Genomic DNA, 21328 nt, shown 5'->3' on the forward strand with positions numbered 1-21328 from the left:
TCATTTACCACCCATTTATTCTGGGTGCCAAATCATACATCATATAAGATACAGGTCTTGACAACTTTTCATTAAAACAAAAATAAAACTGTCTGCATGGAGTAGAGTGGGGGCCCAAGGCAGGGATGGTAATTCTGCCTCGCTTAGATTCCAAAGGAACACTGAACTGAGATTGGTGTCTATTGTCTAGAAGGCACATTTGAGAATAAAATGAAAATCAGTCACTCCTTTGGGCCCCAAGATATGAAACAAGTAAAAGGAGATACTGAAACTTGGAAGAGATTTTCAGAAAATCATGTAGGCTCCTAAGTTTTAAAACTGTAATTCCACTCCAAGCATCACCTATTCATTATCTATCACTCCAATTCAGCTCATTCTCTCATATTTCACGAGCACATTTCCTAAGCTCCTCAAACACAAATCTCTGCAGTATCCGCTACTCTTTTTTCCCATTTCTTCCAACACTGTTATCCTTCCTGTCCTCTGCCACTGCCTCCCTAGTTGGCCATCAGATTCTGATATGTCTACTTCAGGATTGTCTCTTGCATGAACAACCTCCTTTTCAACTCTGCTGCCGCCATTGCCAAAATAAGACTATCATTGTTTCACATTTGGACATTTTCAGGAGCTTTCTAATGGATATTTCTGCTCCCAGAGTTCCTACAAAAAAATCATACCCAGTCACTCTTCTGCATAAACTTCACTGAAGCCCTTCTTGAAATATTTTCACTCTTGATAATAGAACCTTTTCAGTCAAGGCTCTGACAACCGTTTTCTGCATCTCCCATCATTTCTCATTATTTATCACCACTGGATTTCTTCTGGTCATTTTTAAATAACACCATGCCTTTCAGAACTTTGTGGCTTTTGCATGTGGCGTTCCTCTGACTTAAAATGCCGCACACACCCTTCTATTTAGGATAAATGCTTCCTAATTCTTGAAGATAGAGTCAAGTCTCCATTAGGCAGAGTCCCTCTTTGGTGCCCCAGAACACTGCATGCTCACCTCTTCTCTCACACAAACTCTGCATTAAATCATAATTATCAGTTTGTATAAGTGCGTCTCATTCTGGCGCTGCCATCTACCTGGGGCTCTAACAACCGCACAGTGATGATGCTCTAGCTGTGCATGGGAATGTCCTCATAAAAGTTCATTAAATTAATGAATTAATTAATGAATATCAGAGAGAACCATATTTCAGACGGAGATTAACAATTATTGCTCAGGCTCCAACCTAGTCTATTTAACCTATAATGTAGACAGAACATGGTAGTTCAGATAAATTTGCCAAATGTTGATTCTAGAACTTTGAATGCAAAAAAGGTAATATGGCCATTTATTGAGTTAGATCTATACTGTAGGCTGGCCCAGGAAGCCAGTCAAATGTATACTATTATTTCTATAGGTAAGTACCGTCTTCAGTTTTCAGGGACAAGGGAACATAACCACTCCAGAAGTGGCGGTGCCCAAGCTGCAGCCATGCAACCTGCCTGGTAAATGGGAGGGAATGGAGAGCAGAATGCCAGCAATGGCGTTTGTTTTTCCTTCACAGGGCATGGCTGCGTGGCCTTGGTGTATACTGAGAAGTTAAGCCCATGGTTTGAGGTGTACAACTTCCCTCGCCATAATCCAGAATATGTGCAGCTGTATCAGAGAAGCAGGAGACATGGGATTCACAGAATAGCTCTTGTTTTTGGGAAATCCCTTTCTGCCCCTGCAGTCTAATGCTGTCTGTGCTATTATCTTTAAGTGTGGATATTTGTAACCCTGGTTACTGGTATTTTAAGGAGTGACTCTGAATGTTAAATTTACAGTGAAGTTCTTTTTTTCTGAATAAAATTCTTCTGAATTATCTCAATAATAACATTTTTCATCTAAGCAGTCTTTTGACAAACCTGGGTTGAATGTCTACCATGTAACAGCTAATGTACTAAGCACTGAAAATAGAAATAAATGATTCCTATTCAAAGGAACAAGTAAACAGTCAATAGAAGTTTACTTTATGTGAAGTAACATAAAGAAATGACAGAGATAAGACTATTTCTGTCCTCATGGAGTTTATATGCTAGCAGGGAAAAAATATGTATAATTATAATGTGATTGATATACCCAATAACTGGGTGAGTTTAACCCATACAAAGGTAGTTCCTAACCCAGATGTGGGAGACACACAGGTGGGAAGGGCAGTTGTAGTAACAAGTTTAAAAATAACCACCAATTAATCTTGCCTTTTGACATTCATGAATTTGTCTAACGCCTTGACTTTATGAGTGTGGGTGGGACCTAATCCATAGACTATGGCAAAAGTGAGAGGTTATCACTTTTATGATTATATATCGTAGAACTGTGGTTTCCATCTTACAATTAGACTTTCTAATGCATTCTTGACTTACACACGTTGACAAAGCGAGAAGCCGTTTTTGGCCCTCAGTCCAACAGGCCTAGAGGAACTAAACCCTGTCAACAATGATGTAAGCTTGGAGATGTACACGTCCCAAGTTTAGTGCTCACAGAAGACCCCAGCCCTGGATGACGCCTTAGTTACAACCTCATGACAGACCCTGAAGCAGGACTCAACTAAGCAACGCCTGGATTCTTGACACATAGAAATTCTTAATAATATATAACAACAACAACAGCCAGCGGCACAGGGAGCAAGGGACCTGCCCCGGCAAGTTGGTCATTTTGCTCCAGTCTCCATGAATGCCTGGCCTGGGTGCAGCCTCAATAGGCCCAAGATCACCGGAGGCACATCTCCAGGTCAGTCAGCTCCCTGCAGGCAGGTGCAGTGCGGTCAGGAGGAGGGGGCGGGGGCGGATGCAGAGAGGGGGGCAGCGGGAGGCATGGGCTGCCCAGGCAAGCCTGTGGATTTCCTCCCAGTGTCCCCTTCAGCCTGCTCTAGGGGCTGCCCTCTGCTGCTTCAGGGTGGCAATTGGCATCCCTCCAGGTGGGTCGAGTCCTGAGAGGCTTCCTCCATTAGACAGGCAAACAAATAGACAGACACACTAGCCTCTTCCTCCATTTAGAAACAAACATATATCCTAACCTCCTCCTCCTCCATTAGATAGGTAGACAGATACATACATAGACAGACAGACAGACACACACACACACACACATACACAAGCCTCCTCCTACTCCTCAGTTAGGTAGGTAGAGAGACACACTAATCTCCTCCTTCATTAGATACTAGGTAGACAGATTTAATAGACACTTTCACCTCTTCCATTAGATAGATAGTGAGATAGATGGATACACACACTAGCCTCTACCTTCTCCTGTTAGAGAGAGAGACACATACACGGACACACGGGCCTCCTCCTTCTTCTCCATTAGATATAGATAGAGACAAACTCACAGACACACAGACAGACAGACACACTAGTCTCCTCCTCTCACAGAAAGATAGACACTCTAGCCTCCTCCTTCTTATTGATTAGATATAGGTACATACATACATATCAGATAGATAGACAGACAGACAGACAGACATACTAGCCTACTCCACCTCCATTAGATGCATACATAGAGATAGATACACACATTGGCCTCCTCCCTATTTAGTTACAGATACATAGACAGACAGACCCGCATGCAAACACACACAGACACACACACACTAGCCTTCTCCTCCTCAATTAGGTAGGTAGGTAGATAGACACACTAAACTTGTCATGCAACGAACAGATGGACAGATAAAAAGATACACTAGCCTGCTTATAGGCTTCCAAAACATAGAGAGATAGATAGATAGGTAGGTAGGTAGGTAGGTAGATAGATAGATAGATAGATAGGCAAAGAGAGACACATTCGAGTCGCCTCCTCCTATGTTACATAAACAGACAAACACAAACTAGCCTCTCCCCTCCTCCAATAGATAGGCAGTCAGGCAGGCAGTCAGACAGACAGACACACTAGAGGCAGGGCACGGTAAGGGAATGCAGTCTGCGAAGACGAACGGGGAAAGGGGTGCCCATGGAGAGCCAGAGGATTTTCTCTCATGTCCCTAGCTGCCTTACCTGGGGGCAGTCTCGACTCCTCCAAATTCGCCAGACTCAAGCCTTTGAAATCAGCCTGCTCCTGGGAGCGGGCGTGGTAAAGACAGGGGAAGAGGTCGGTGGCAGAGGCGGAGGCGGAGGCGGCACAGCACTTAAGGGTGATGCCTCGGCGAGTCGGTCATTTTCCTCTCATGTCCCCCTCTCCTGGCCTCGGGGCGGCCTCTGCCACCTCAGGTTTGTGAAATTTAAGTCTCCGTGACAGCGAGGTCCTGGGATGCTGGCGAGGTGAGCTCAGGGGACAGGGACGTCATGGGGAGTGGTCTTCCTCAGTTGAGCCGATCAGTTTGCTTCCATCTCCACAAGGGCCTGGCCTGGGGGCAGCCTCTCCTGCCCAAGGTTCACAGTATGCATGTTTCCAGGTCAGCCTGCGACCCGGAGGCGGGCGCGGTGCGGTCAGGGGCTGCATTGAGGAGGCGGGGCTGCCCCACCGAGCCCATGTATTTGCTCAGATCGCCCCCATGGCCGGCCCTGGGGTTGGTCTCTGCTACCAGGTACAAGAGGTGCACATTTCCATAGCCACCGGCTCCCGGGAGGCGGGTGCGGGGTGGTCAGGTTGGGGGGAAGGGACAGGGCGTTGGCGGCTACAGAGAGGGCAGAAGCGGGGGGCACGTGGTGCCCAGGCAAGCCTGTGAATTTCAATCCAGTGTCCCCCTCAGTCGGCAATGGGGGCGCCCTCTGCTGCTTCAGGGTGGCAATTGGCATCCCTCCAACTGGGTCGAATACTGGGAGGCTTCCTCCATTAGACAGACAGAGAGACATATAAATAGACAGACACACTAGAGTCTTCCTCCATTTTGAAAGAGCCATACATCCTAACGTCATCCTCCTAATCCATTGTATAGGTAGACAGATACATACATAGACAGACAGACAGACACACACACACACATACACACACACACAAACTAGCCTCCTCCTACTACTCAATTAAGTAGGTAGAGAGACACACTAATCTCCTCCTTCATAAGATAATAGATACACAAATTTAATACACTCTTTCTCCTCCACCATTAGATAGATAGAAAGTGAGATTGACGGATACACACACTAGCCTCAACGTTCTCCTGTTAGAGAGACAGATAGCCAGACATATGGGTATCCTCCTTGTTCTCCATTAGATATAGATAGAGACAACGCTCAGACACACTGAGAGACAGACACACTAGTCTTCTCCTCCTTTGATAGACAGAGAGATAGATACTCTAGCCTCCTCCTTCTCCTCCATTACATATAAGTACATACATAGATATCTGATAGATAGACAGACAGAAAGACATACTAGCCTACTCCTCCTCCAATAGAACCCTACATAGATAGACACAGCAGTCTCCTCTCCCTTTAGTTACAAAAACATTGATAGAGAGACCAGCACACACACACACACACACACACACCATCCTCCTGTTCCTCAAATATTTAGATAGGTAGAAAGACACACTAACCTCCTCCTCCAACAGACACTCAAAAACACACACTAGCCTACTGCTAAGCCTCCTCTACATAGGTAGATAGTTAGATAGATAGATAAATAGATACATAGATAGATAGATAGATACATAGGCAGGCAAAAACAGAAGCATACTAGTCACCTCCTACTCCATTAGATATACAGACACATACACACATAGACTATCCTCTCCCATCCTCCAGTAGATAGGCAGTCAGGCATTCAGTCAGACACACTCACTGTAGGCGGGGCGCGGTCTTGTGACTGGGTTAAGTGGCGGCGACTGGGGACAGGAGTGCCACTGGTGAGCCATAGGATTCTCTCCCATGTCCCTAGCTGCCTTGCCTGAGGGCGGCCTTATCTCCCACAAATTCAACGGACTCAAACTTTTGATGTCATCCTGCGCCTGAGAGCAGGCGTGGTAAGGACAGGGGAGGAGGTCAGTAGCAGATATGGAGGCGGCACAGCACGTCAGGGGGCTGCCTCGGCGAGTTGGTCATTTTCCTCCCATCTCCCCCTCCCCTGGCCTCGGGGCGGCCTCTGCAGCCCCAGTGTGCGGGATTGAATTCTCCTTGTCAGTCAGGTCCTGGGAGGCTGTGGAGGTGAGCTCAGGGGACAGGGACGTCGCGGGGAGGGGACAGGGACGTCGCGGGGAGCGGACAGCGGACTGAGTCGATCAGTTTGCTCCCATCTCCTCAAGGGCCTGGCCTGGGGTCGGTCTCTCCTGCCCCAGTTTCACAGTATGCATGTTTCCATGTCAGCCTGCGCCTCAGAGGATGGCGCGGTGAGATCAGCGGCTGCATTGAGGAGGCGGGGCTGCCAAACCGAGCCTCGTGTATTTGCTCAGATGCTCCCCCTTGGCCGGTCCTAGGGCTGATCTCTGCTACCCTAGGTACACGAGATGCTCATCTCTGTCGTTTTCCGGCTCCCTGGAAGGCGGGTGCAGGGTGGTCAAGGGGCGCGGCGGGGGCGGGGCGAAGGCGTCTACAGAGAGGGCGGAAGCAGGAGGCACAGGGCTGCCCAGGCAAGCCTGTGGATTTCCATCCAGTGTCCCCCTCAGCCTGCAATGGGGGCGCCCTCTACTGCTTCAGGGTGGCAATTGGCTTCCCTCCAGGTGGGTCGAACACTGGGAGGCTTCCTACATTAGACAGACAGAAGGACAGATAAATTTGATAGACAGATTCACAAGCCTCTTCCTCCATTTAGAAACACCCATATATCCTAATCTTTCCCTCTTCCATTATATAGGTAGACAGATACATACATAGGCAGACAGACACACACACACACTAGCCTCCTCCTACTCCTTCATTAAGTAGCTAGAGAGACACACTAATCCCCTCCACCATTAGATAATAGATAGACAAACTTAATAGACTCTTTCTCCCCCTCCATTAGATAGATAGTCAGTGAGATTGACTGATACACACACTAGCCTCTACCTTCTCCTGAGGAGACACAGACTGATAGACACATTGGAAATCTTCTTCTTCTCCATGAGAAAATAATAGAGACATACTCACAGACACACAGAAAGACATACACACTAGTCTTCTCCTCCTCTGACAGACAGAGAAATAGACACACTAGCCTCTTTCTTCACGATTAGATATAGGTACATATATAGATATCTGATAGAAAGACAGACAGATACTAGCTTACTCCTCCTCCATTAGATTCACACATAGACTCATAGACAGACACAGTAGACTCCTCCCCCTCAATTACACATACATTGATGGACAGACCAACACGCGCATACACACGCACACACACTAGCCTCCTCCTACTCAATTAAGTAGCCAGAGAGATGCAGTAATCTCCTCCACCATTAGATAATAGATAAAGTTAATAGACTCTTCTCCTGCTCCATTAGATAGATAGAAAGTCAGATTGACGGATACACACACTAGCCTCAACGTTCTCCTGTTAGACAGAGAGATAGTCAGACACATGGGAATCCTACTTCTTCTCCATTAGATATAGATAGAGAACTCTCAGACACAGAGAGAGACAGACACACTAGTATTCTCCTCCTCTGACAGACAAAGGGATAGATAAACTAGTCTCCTCCTTCTTCTCCATTAGATATAGGTACATATATAGATATCTGATAGACAGACAGAGGGACATACTAGCTTATTTCTCCTCCATTAGATGCACACATAGACTGATAGACAGACACAGCAGCCTCCTCTCCCTTTAGTTACAGATACATTGATAGAGAGACCAGCACGCACGCGCGCACACACACACACACACACACACACACACTAAACTCCTCTATTCCTCAAATAGGTAGATAGGTAGATAGACACAGTAACCGACTCCTCCAACAGACACACAAATAAAAAGATACACTAGCCTACTGCTATGCCTCCTCTAGATAGGTAGACAGATAGATAGATAGATAGATAGGCAGGAAACATAGAAACATACTAGTCGCCTCCTCCTTCATTAGAGACAGACACACACATACACTTACCTCTCCAATCCTCCAGTAGATAGGCAGTCAGGCAGTCAGGCAGCAGACACACTGGAGGTGGAGTGCAGTCTGGGGACTGTGTTCAGCGGCGTCGACTGGGGACAGGAATGCCACTTGAGAGCCATAGGATTCTCTCCCATGTCCCTTGCTGCATTGCCTGGGGGCGGCCTCGGGTCCCCAAATTCAACGGACTCAAACATTTGGAGTTAGCCTGCTCCAGAAACCAGGCGTGTTAAGGACAGGGGAAGAGGTCAGCGGCAGATGTGGAAGCGGCACAGCACCTAAGGGGGATGCCTCAGTGTGTTGGTCATTTTCCTCCCATCTCCCCCTCTCCTAGCCTCAAGGCGGCGTCTGCTACCCCAGGTGTTCGGGATTAAGTTCTACTTGTCAGCCAGGTCCTGGGAGGCTGTCGAGGTGAACTCAGGGGACAGAGACATCATGGGGAGCGGACTGCCTCGGGTGAGCTGATCAGTTTGCTCCCATCTCCACAAGGGCCTGGCCTGGGGGATGGCCTCTCCTGCCCCAGGTTCACAGTATGCATGTTTCCATGTCAGCCTGCGCCCCGGAGGTGGGCGCGTTTCAATCAGGGGCTGCATTGAGTAGGCGGCGCTGCCCCATGGAGTCCGTGTATTTGCTCAGGTCTCCCCATTGGCCGGTCCTAAGGTTGTTCTCTGCTACCCTAGGTACACGAGGTGCTCATCTCTGTCTTTTCCGGCTCCCGGGAGGTGGGTGCGTTGTGGTCAGGGGGCGGGGCGGTGGCGGGTCGGTGGCGGCGACAGAGAGGGCTGAAGCGGGAGGCACGGGCTGCCCAGTCAAGCCTGAGGTTTTCCATCCAGTGTCCCCCTCAGCCTGCAATGGGGGCGCACTCTGCTGCTTCAGGGCGGTAATTGGCATCCCTCCAGGTTGGTGGAATACTGGGAGGCTTCCTCCATTAGACAGACAGAGAGACAAATAAATAGATTCACTAGCCTCTTCCTCCATTTAGAAACAGCCATATATCCTAACCTCCTCCTCCTCATCCATTATATAGGTAGACAGATACATACATAGACAGACAGGTGCACAGACACACACACACACACACACACACACACATACACACACTCTAGCCTCCTCCTACTCCTTAATTAAGTAGCTAGAGAGACACATCAATCTCCTCCTCGATTAGATAATAGACAAACTTAATAGACTCTTTCTCCTCCTCCATTAGATAGATAGTCCGTGAGATTGACGATATACACACTAGCCTCTACCTTCTCCTGTAGAGAGACAGACTGATAGCGAGACACATTTAAAATCTTCTTCTTCTCCATTAGAAAATAGTAGAGACTCACAGACACACAGACATACACACTAGTCTTCTCCTCCTCTTACACACATAGAGATAGACACTCTAGTCTCCTTCGTCTCGATTAGATATAGGTACATATATGGATATCTGATAGATAGACAGAGAGACATACTAGCTTACTCCTCTTCCATTAGATGCACACATTGACTGATAGACACAGTAGACTCCTCCCCCTTTAGTTACAGATACATTGATAGAGAGACCAGCACACACACACACACACACACACACCATCCTCCTGTTCCTCAAATATTTAGATAGGTAGAAAGACACACTAACCTACTCCTCCAACAGACACACAAATAAAAAGACACACTAGCCTACTGCTATGCCTCCACTAGATAGGTAGATAGATAGATACATAGGCAAGCAAACAGAGAAGCATACTAGTCGCCTCCTCCTCCATTAGACATACAGACAGACACACACATAGACAAATGACTAGCTTCCAATGGGCAGCCCCCCCTCCTCCTGCCACCACAGCTGCCACAGCTGTGGTCATCCCAGCTCCCTGACCAAATCGCACAGGCCTCCAGGGAGCAGGCTGACCTAAAGTGGTGCATCTGGGGAACCTGGGGCAGCAGAGGCCGCCCTAGGCCAGGCCACGGGGGAGATGGGAGCAAATGACTAGTTCGCAAGGAGCAGCCCCCCTCCTCCCGACGCCGCCCTTACCTCTGTTGCCTTAGTTCCAGCCCCCAGCCATGGTTTTATTGAAGTGCGTATACAGGGAACATATCTCAACATAATAAAAGCTATTTATGACAAATCTACAACCAGCATAACACTCTTAAGTGAAAAGCTGAAAGCCTCTCTTCACTAAAATTTGACAAGGATGCCCACGCTCACCATTTCTTTTCAATAGAGTATTGAAAGTCCTAGCCATAGCAATTAGACAACAAAAAGAAATAAAAGGGATCCAAATTGGAAAAGAGGTAAAATTGTCATTATATGCAGATGGCATGATGCTACATTGAGGAAACTCTAAAAGCTCCACACAAAAACTACTAGAGCTAAGAAAAGAAAGCAGCAAGGCAGCAGGACACAACAGCAACACACAGACGTCAGGGGCATTTCTTTACCTTAAAGTAATAAACACTTTAAAATTGCATCCAAAAAAAACCCAAAAAACAACAACTTAGAAATAAATCTGACCCAGCAAGTGAAAGACTTATATACGGAGAACTACAAAACACTAAGGAAATTAAAGAGAACTTAAAGAAATGGAAAGCTATCCCAGGTTCTTGCACTGAAAGAATTAATATTGTTAAAATGGTCATCCTGCCCAGAGCAATCTACAGATTTAATGTGAACCCTATCATATCACCCAGGACGTTTTTCACAAAACTGCAACAAATCATCTAAAAGTTTATAAGGAATCACAAAAGACCTAGAATTACCAAAGCATTCCTGAAGAAAAAGATCGAAGCTGGAGGAATAACTCTCCCAGACTTCAGACAATGCTACAGAGCTACAGCCATCCATGGTGTTGGTACAGAAACAGACGTATGGACCAATGAAACAGAATAGAGAGCCCAGAAATAAACCCACAGACCTTTGGTCAACTCATCTTCGACAAAGGAGGCAAGAACATACAATGGAGTAAAGAACATACAGGTGTAGGAAAAACTGGACAGCTGCATGTACATCAATGAAGTTAGAATACTCCCTTACCCCATACACAAAAACAAATTCAAAATGGCTTAAAGACAAGACACTACACACCTTTTAGAAGAAAACATAGGCAAAACATGATCTAACATACACCTCAGCAATGTTCTCCTAAGGCAGTCTACCCAAGCAATAGAAATAAAAGCAAGAATAAACAAACGGGACCTAAATGAACTTAACAATCTTTTGTACAGCAAAGGAAACCATAAGAAAAACAAAATGACAACCTACAAAATGGGAGAAAATACTTGCAAATGTTTCGACAGACAAAGGCTTAATTGCCAGAATGTAGAAACAGCTCACACAACTGAACAACGAAAAAACAAACCACCCAATCCAAAAATGGGCAAAGACCTAAACAAGCATTTCTCCAATGAAGACATTCAAATAGTCACCAGGCACATGAAAAAATGCTCAATATCACTAATTATCACAGAAATGCAAATCAAAACTACAATGAGTTATCACCTCACACCCGTCAGAATGGCCATCACTCAAAAGTCCTCAAATAACAAATAGAGGCCATGGAGAAAAGGGAACCTCCTACACTGCTGGTGGGAATACAGTTTGGTGCAGCCACAGTGGAAAACAGTATGGAGATTCCTCAAAACTCTAAAAATAGACTTGCCAAAAACTTTTGATTTCATGGGGCAGGCCAACAAGCTCCCAAAGGCCCAGGCCTCGCCCATTATTCCGCCCAAGACCGCCTGTGCCCAGGAGGGTCGGGCGGCCTGCGGTCGCCAGGCAGGCTCACCTACACAGAAAGGCCACGGCCTGAGGGCCAGTAGGAGGTGCTCCGTGGCCCATCCGGCGCCCTCCCACCTCCCGGGGCTGCACCTGCTTTCCCAAACCCGCATAAGAGAGGCGGCCAAGATGCGGGGTTCAGTCACTACTGATGTGAGGGGGGGCACCACGAACCAGGCCTCCGGACCCCCGACACCCCTCAGGGTCCGAATGGGCCACATGGCCCGGGCCTCACCCACACACCCCTCCCTGTGCGCCTCCCCAACTGCGCAGCCCAGGCCTCACCCTCCGGCTCCCTGACCTGCGCGCCCCCACCAGCGCCCCCTTACCTGCCTGGCGGCTTGCAGCGGCGGCGAACACAAGCGGCGGCCCGGACCCCAGGCCGTGTTCCTCCTTGGGAAGCCGGTCCAGGAACACCCGGCTCCCACCAGCTTCCACACGCTCTGCGCCGGTTCCGTCGTCCCAGTGTGCGCGTCCATGCGCGTGCGCGCCCCTCCTCCTCCCTCCCGCAGCGGGACCCCTGGGCCAGGGCTCCTGCTGTACCAGACTTGGCAACCGAGGCCTGGAGGAGCCGGGCGTGCCCGGTGGAGGGGCAGACCCACCCCTCCGACCCACCGCCAGCCCAGGCCGGGTCCCCATCCCCAAAACAGCCCCACTCCACCACCAACCGGTCCGGGCACCCAACTAGAACCACCACCGGTCCGGGCCAAGCCACACCCATCAGCCCCACTCCCACTGCTTGCCTCCCCCGCCACCCCACCCCCATGACTGCCCCCTCAACGCTTAATTCTGTATTTTTATAGACATAAACTTCTTAGGCCAGTGGCCTTCACGTTGGAGCACACCTTGGGGTACACAGAGACTGCGCAGGGCACGTGGGCACAGGTAATATGGGAAACAGGATTTCCAGATCTCCATTTCCCACGTGTGTTACTCCTCAAAGCAGACCCGTGACATGAGGCTGTCCTCTGCTAGCCTCTCATGCGAGCTTTTTCACACTCGATTAAAAGCACCACCAAATCTTCATCGTCTGCACTGCACTGTCCCCACAATGTAAGGATAATGATCCAATGTGAATTATGGATGTTGATATTGGTGTAGTCAGTCTGATGAGCAGTAAACACTTCTGTAGATTAGGTGATTTGCATTTTTTTTTGCTTTCAGCAAAACTGAAGGGGGACCTAATGACATTGTTTTCTGAATTTACAATAAGAGTAGTAATTAATATTATCATTATATATTGTTTTTAAAATCACATAGCTATCACCAAAATAAAGTTATAGTAGTAATAGTTTATTACTTTATAAATAGTACTTTATTATTATTATTTTTTTTTGATGATAGGTCTCTTTGTGATTTTTTTTTACCTCTATCTTGGAGGGGATATAGAAGAATTGTTACATTGTTGTAAAATATCTCTTTCTTGCCCTCTCTAGTTTTTATAAAAATCAGCTCTCTTAGCACCTATATCTTTAAAAAGGAACACTGAAATACAATTTGATGTTGAACTGCGTCATTCCAGAAACAAGAAATAGTCATTCTGTGTGTGAATTCTTAAGTCTTGCCCCTATATTAGGATGTATTTCAAATAAAATTTTACTTTCACATTGAGTAAATTAACAAATTCATCATATATTTCACATTTTGATCAATGTGTACCAAAATGAAACTCAATCTAAGAAATTATTTAATAGAGGATTGTGTTACTTAAAATTTAAAAATAAATTTATGTACACATTTTTGTTGTAAACTTACATAAAATATAATATTAATACATGAATAAAAACTTTGGGGACAAATGGAATGAATATATGATTTGAAGGTTAAAAATGAACAGTATGTAATCTCTATTAAAAAAAAATCTCACTGATTTTCTTTAGTGAATGATGGTGAGTTCAAATCACTATCACTTTAAGATCCTTTTATTCCTAAAAGGAGAAATATGATTAAGTAATTGATAGTGAAATATGATGAACATTATACACTTAAGCTTATATTCAACAATTTTAGATACCAATTAAAAATATACTAGTGAATACTTGCTGTTTAAAAATTATTTTAGGTGTTAAGCAAGAAAGGATGTTTGAAAATCACTGGCTTGGGGATTGCAGGGTTTTTTATTTGGGTATTTTATAATCACTTCTGGAAAAAGATGTGCATGTTTTTCATAAACATGTAACTGCAAGGCCCTGAGCTGCCATTTATATGCATCTGGTCACACAGACAGCAGACCAGACATTCACTATCTGCCTTATGTTTGGTCTATTTCCTGTGTTTATTCAGGTACTCCTCTTGATTTAAAGGTGATGAATGATATTTCTATCAGTTACAGTAACTTAAAATATTTGCTCAGCAAGACAAGATTTGGCATTCTGGGGTGTTTTGTATACTATACTAATAAATTTTCTAAATGTTCCCCCTTATACTTATCTGTTTCATTTTTGCAGGTAACAGAAATGAAAATAAGCTCTGTCCTGAACTTCCCAGCTGTCATGAAAGAGTCGGTAAATAAGAATATCTCTGTTTTGAAAATGATTCATAACCATCTTCTAATCACAAAATTCCTACTTAATCTGGCAGGTTGTGGAAATATCTGGGCAACTGTTCAGCACCCCTTGCTTGATTTATAGACTAGCCACCTTGTTTTGAGAAGCACTTCATTTAAAACATGCTATGCAGTTAGATGCTGAACTTGAGGAGTCGACAGGCTGAACTTGCTAGGAGGTGCCCGCTGCCCCAAGGGCCCAGGGACATTGGCCACAGTGTGCAGAGGCTGTGAACCCCCTGCAAAGGCCTGGGAACTGGAGTTCCTTTCTTCAGACTTGTCTGAAGTCTGCACCTGCAGTCCAGGTGTCTCAAACATATTAGAAATATTTCTTTAAAGGCAAACAGGGAAAATGTTTAGTAATAAGAAACAAAACCCTAAGTGGGCTCTGGAGACAGAGGCTCACACTCACACCCTGTACTTCCACTCACTGAGGATAATGTTTCCTCCCATGGTTGGTCGGTTGGTTGGGTTTTATTTCTATATTTGAAGGATTAGGACAAGTTGTACAAACAGTAGGTACCAAGTTAATATTAATATTAATTTATATTTTAGTCCTTTCTCAAAATACAAAGGATTTTGAAGAAAATTAAAGGGAAGATTTAAAGTCTATTTAAAAGATAAATCTTACTTTCCATTACCGTGTTAAAAAAAAAAAAAGCAGCTGTGAAAGCAGTTAAAACTCTTACCAGGGATGTCCTTACACCCTGTTCCATCATCCTTGTGGAGAGAAGTCACAAGCCACAGGCCTGAGGCCCAAGGGGAAAACCGCCCAGTGCAGGATGCCCGGCCCCCCACAGGCCAGCTCCCCAGCCTGCCCCGAGCCCGCAGACAGGTTGTGTGACCACCATTCTCCAGATGTGCACACATTTGCTTTGCACTTTTGGAAGCTCGAACCATGTCCTCGGGTCTCCCAGAGGGACACAGCAAGCGCTGGCAGCCCTGGTCTCTGCACTTGGTACCTGGGCCTGTGCCTCCTCCATCAGCATCCACCCCGGCCTCTCACCTGCCCTGTGACTGTCTGTGGGAACATGGCAGCTCCGTGTTGGGAGCTGTCCTGGCTGTGTGGGGCTGAGCAGCACCTGTGGACTAAGTCCACCTAGGGCCAGTAGTGCCCCCTCCCCAGCTGTGACAACCACAAATGGCCCGGACTTTGCCTTTTGAGAACCCCACATCTGGTGGCCTCCCCAGGTGTCCTGTCTGGCTCACTAAACATGACACTCATGGTCCTACAGAGGATGTGGCCCCATGTGGCCTGGGTGGAACCTTGGTGCCGGGATCAAGTTGCCTACCCAGCTCATCACTGCAGTAAATGTGAAAGAGCCCCAAAGCTGTGTTCTCTTACTTCTGGCTGCTTCTTGAAGGGCAACTTCGAAAGGCTGAGATCCTTCTTCTGAGTCTGGGGCCAGATGTGTTGGCTGCATGTGGGTTACACTATGCAGGCTTCACCAAGAAGTAAAAAGGCAGTGGAGTCCCATGGACCCAGCCTTCTTAGTTGCAAGCCTTAAAGTAGCTGCCAGTCACTGAGGCTGATTATGATCTGCCTCCTGTTAAGTGTGGCCCTGATTTGGGAGAGAAAAATAACCTCTATTTGAATTAAACTTGAATATTATGACAAAAATGATCAATTGCTTTAAAGATCCCCAGATTTGGTTTTTTAAGTGCAAGAATGCAAAACTTGAAGTAACACGCATCATTCAGGAGGGCAGGCACCTGTGCGTGAGGGCTGCTCAGTGACCCTGTGGGCTGGGCTTCCGTGGCCTCCAGGGTGGCCTCCCTTCCTGGAAGAACATGTCTCCTTGGCTCATCAGTTCTTAATGAATCATTTTGTGGACATTAAACATCTCCTATGGAAGTTATCCCTAATATTCACAGTAAAGAGGAGCTTTACAGCATCCCAGCTCACTGAAGACAAAGCTAGCAGCAGGCCTGGCACCTAGTGGCTCATGAGCTGTCCCCTTCTGGGAGCACCTGCCTTCACTCAGGCCAGGCTCCCTGCTTTGTTTCCAGGTGGATGAACTTTCCCAACAGACTAAACTCTTGACTCCTAGACTCGTCCCCTGGGAGATGGGGGTTTTGCCTGACGAGTCAGCTGGGTGAGGCATCTGGCACACCCACGTCTGCCTGTCTTAGCCACGTCCCTCCCCAGCTCTGCCAGCATGAGCCCCCTCGTCAGCCTCGGCTTGGCTCCAGCCTGGATGGAAAGAGGGGCCTCCTGCATCCCAGCAGCGCTGCCCCCTCCTCACACCCGTCCATCTCTTTACTGCTTTACCCTTGTCTCATCTGGAGACGACAGAGCAAATTAGAGGGCAGGGAGTCAATCAAGTCTGTGATCCCCTCTGCCTTTTCTCTTCTTCAGTTCCTAATATCTTTTCTTCCCTAATTATTCAGCATAAAATATATTCCTACAGCCACTAGGCACCACTCCAGGTGTCAGTGATTACCAAGGAGCATCAGCATCAGCTGTTACTATTCGCACGGTCTTGATAGCACAGGGATGCAGGAGAATAGACTAATTCCCCTTGAAATTTTGCTCCACTGAAGCAAAATGCTCTGCTGAATCTCGGCTGTGTCTGTTGAATGCAATTTAAGAGGTGTGTGGTTGCTGAGGACCCTGGGGTGTAATCTCTATAGTGGTTAAGAGCGCTGGAGACAGACCTCCCAGAGCCAGCTCCCACCCCTGGGACAGACCACTTAACGTTGGCAAGTCTCGGTTCGTATTCTGTGCAGTGGGGACACGTGGGCATGTCCAGCACCCACCACAGTGCCCGGCTCAGTGGACAGGAGAGACTGACCGCGCACACAGGGAGGGACACCTGTTACCCTGCCAGCAGCATTCCTACGCATCTTTAATTTTGCAGTTAGTGCTCCAAACAGGGTATGTGTGCGGCAGCTAAGACGGCTGTGGCTTTCAGAATATTCCCTGATGCTCACAAGCACCTTTCACTTGCTGCTTCCCATTGTCCATCGTGTCTGGGGGACAAGAGGGAGGAGGAGTGACTTGAGGGCTTTCACTAGTTAAGTTCGGTTACTTGAGATTGAGCGCCATAGGGAGGTCATGAGTATAATTATTGATAAGAAAATAATGTTCAGAATGATTTTTCTTCAACATCAACTTGCATTCTTCTGATCTGGTGACAATGTGGCGTGGCATGAGGACTGGTCTCAACGTAGTGTGACAGCTACTTTCCCTGGTGCTCAGCAATGACTGTTTATCAGTATATTGGTAGTCATTCAACTGGTTTTGATTTGATCCAGGCTCTGTCAAGTTTTATTCTTTTAGTGACATACTTTTAGCTTTATGTCTTAAAATTAATAGATTAAGAATAAATACAGTATAAAATATAAAAATATAAAGAACTTCATTTTATGGAAGGACTATTCTGGTAATATTGCTAGTGGGATTAGTTATTATCAAGGTTATTTCTCTGGGAGAACTCAACTACAAGACACGTGCTTTATAGAAAGAGCTATAGCACCATCTTGTGTGAGATACAAATTCAGTGCTTCAGTCAAGGTAGTTTAATTAAAGTGATGACTATTTTTATTTCTTACTGACAGGCCAAGTTCAGTTTATTTTTATTATTATAGTATTATAGGCTCAAATAAGTAACTGGCTTTAGAATTTGGTTATTTATATTTTCTGTATGTTTGCTCTTAGATGCAAGCACCCAACGGCCTAATGTATGCACAAAATTGTGCAGAACTTGGAAATGCTGGATTCCATGTAGCTGAGGACACAGAAAGTGTGTTTCTGTAGAATTCTTGTGATGCTACACAGCTTATGGTATTTGATGTCTTTTACTCATTACCCACTCAATTCTCAGGTATTTCTTCCCATTACAACATCCACAATTCTAGACGCAGTGTAGAAGTTCCTGTTAAACACATGTAGACGTGCTTCTTGATGCGCAAACTTGAATTTCGTCTGTTTTGAGAGAAGGGATCCAGTAAGCACAGCAGGAGAACAGCCATAAAAGCCTGGGGGAGGTAAGTGTCTGCAGCTGCAATGGCATGGGCACCAGGGCCGGAGTCCTCAAAGCCAGTGACTGCACAGCTCGGTGTTCACGTTAAGGCTGTAATGATCCAATCAGGAGCACAAGGCTCGACTTTCATCAGATAACTATAGTTCATGGAAACTATCCTGACTATTCTATTAAAACAGGAAAAACTGAGAAATGTTATAGATTATTCAAAATTTAAACTCATAACCACAAATGTTTGCTAAACACATGTTTAAGTACATAATCAAATGCAGTTTGACGCGTGTGGATTTAGGGAATGTTATTACCAAACGTGTGCTCTTCAGTGTGGTGAACTCACACAGCCCACGTGTTTCCAAGGCGTCCACACACCAAGCCCCGAGTTGTTAATGGATATCCTGCTGACACATGCTTCCAGTTTCCTCATAAAAATGTGAATAAATACTTTTTCTTATTTTAGGCAATTGAAACCAGCCTACAGAAGTGACAGCACTGTATTCTTCTGAAGGACAACAGCCAGGGGACTTGAATTTTCAAGCTGGAGACAGAATCACAGTTTTATCAAAAACAGACTCACATTTTGATCGGTGGGAAGGAAAGCTCAGAGGTCAAACTGGCATTTTTCCAGCCAACTCTATTACCATGAATTAAAGGTCATATGACTTCCTTCTCTGAGAATTATAAGAAAATTATTTCTACACTCACAGGATTTACTATCCAGTTTAACAATGTTTAATACAAGTTCAAAATCTCTTCTGTTTATTCCATAAGTCTTTATCCTGTATGTAAAAGATCTTGTTTTTCTATACATAAATATTTACCTTACATGACTTTAAATACTTTCCACTAGTTTTATTACATATACTATTTAAGAGTTAATGTATTCCAATTCATATGGTCACATTATTTTTGTGTTCATTTTCAAACACCCATAAACACTTGATTTGGCTTTGTGCCTGATGACTTAAAAGCTTAAAGATGGGGGCATGAATTCTAACTGGGTATTAAGTAATAACTAGAATATTTATTCTTAAAATTATTTCTATACCTTCAAAAATTGCATATATTTGTTTCATGTACATATATGAAAAATGCTATTACAAAGAAATTCAACCACTATTCATTAAAAAAAGCTGAAATCTATTAGTTTTCTTTCTTTGTGAGGTTATGTTCATTTGTAGCAGTAGAATAAACTTACATTGACATGGTTCTGTTGTCCCTAAATAAATGTTTTTAAATGCTAATTTAATGTTTTGATTTTGTTTTTCTTATTCGTGTTTTGTAAAGTAACCAGAGGTCTGTGATTGGTCTGCAGGTTAAAACTCACCTCCATGATAGTACTGCTAAATCCTTATTTTTTTTTGTTTTATTAACACAAATTTGATAAATAAAATTGTAAAATTTTTAAAGGGCCTGTGATTTGAAATACATGGATGTTGTTAAAGGATTCTTACTGAGTTAATGAACACATCCAAAATCTCACGTATTTTTTTATGTGATGAGAACCCTTAAGTTATACTCTCTTAGAAAATTTCAATTATAGAATGCAACATTATAACTGTAGTCTCCACATTGTACATTAGATCCCCAGAACATACTGCCTCTTACAAACTAGAAGTTTGTACCCTTGATCAACATGTCTTAATTTTGCCCACTTCCCAACCCCTGGTCGACACCAATCTGGTCTCTTTCTATGAGTTTGACTGTTCTGAATTCCATTTGAGATCATGCAGTATTTAGTTGTCCTTGTCTGATTTTTTCATTTAACATAATCCCCTCAAGTTTCATCCATGTTGTTGGAAATTTCAAGATTTTCTTCCTTTGTTTATATATATGTGTGTGTGTGTGTGTGTATATATATATATATCTCATATTTTCTTTATCCATTCATCTGTTGATGGACACTTAGAGTTTTCTATATATAATAACATGCCATCTGTAAACAGAAAATCTTACTTCCTCCTTTCCAGTTTGAATGCCATTTATATCTTTTTCTTGCCTAATTTCTCTGGCCATGGCTTCCAGTACAATGCTGAATAGATCTGGTGAGAATGGATGTCCTGATTGTTCCTGATCCTGGAGGGAAAGCTTTCAGATTGTCACTGTAGAGTATGATGTTAGCTGTGGGCTGGTCAAACATGAGCATGGTGTTTAATCTCCACATATTTGTGAACTTTCCAGTTTCCTTCTTATAATTGATTTCTAGTTTTATACCATTGTGGCCAGAAAAAGATACTTGATATGATTTCAGTCTTCTTAAATTCCTTAAGACCTATTTTGTGCCTAACATAGACTCTATCCTGGAGAATGTTCCATGTTCACTTGCGAAGAATGCGTATTCTGCTGCTATTGGATGAAATGTTCTGATGTGTTCTTTAAGGCCAGTGTTTCCTTATTAATTTTCTGTCTGGGTGATCTATCCATTGATGAAAGTTGGGTATCAAAGTCCCCCCCTCCCCATAATTTTTGTATTGCTATTTCTCCTTTTAGGCCTATTAGTATTTGCTTTACATATTTAGCTGCTCCTATGTTGGACATATAGATATTTGCAAATGTTATAGCCTCTTGTTGAATTGACCCTTTATTGTTATATAATGAAATGACCTTCTCTGTCTCTTATTATAGTATTTTGATTAAAGTCTATTTTTTCTGATGTAAGTACAGCTACCTCTGCTTTCTTTTGGTTTTCATTTGCATGGAATAACTTTTTCCATCCCTTCACTCTCAGTCTGCATATGTCTTGAAAGCTGGTGAGTCTTTTGTAAGCAGCATATAGTTAGGTCTTTTTTTTTTTTTTTTAATCCATTTAGCTACTCTGTGTCTTTTGAGTAGAAAATTTAGTCCATTTACACTTGAAGTAATAATAGGTAAGGACTTACTACTGCCATTTAGTTCACTATTTCTTGGCTGTTTTGTAATTCCTCTGTTCCTATCTTCCTCTCTTCCTCTCTGTCTCTGTGACTTGGTAATTTTATGCAGTGCTATTCTTAAATTCCTTTCTCATTTTGTATATGTCTACTGTGTATTTTTGCTTTGTGTTTACCAT

General features: G+C 44.6%; 1 long non-coding RNA gene across 1 annotated transcript in view; it reads left to right on the top strand.

Moving 5' to 3' along the window:
- Positions 1-16890: 16890 nt before the first annotated feature.
- The window catches only part of LOC116661722, a 4811-nt gene continuing 373 nt past the window's right edge, over positions 16891-21328 (top strand). The window contains exons 1-2 of the long non-coding RNA XR_004317623.1: positions 16891-18229; positions 19901-19903. This is a non-coding gene — a long non-coding RNA (uncharacterized LOC116661722). The remainder of the gene's footprint in view (positions 18230-19900; positions 19904-21328) is intronic.

The sequence above is a fragment of the Camelus ferus genome, chromosome 36, assembly GCF_009834535.1.
Source record: "Camelus ferus isolate YT-003-E chromosome 36, BCGSAC_Cfer_1.0, whole genome shotgun sequence".
Classification (NCBI taxonomy): Eukaryota; Metazoa; Chordata; class Mammalia; order Artiodactyla; family Camelidae; genus Camelus; species Camelus ferus.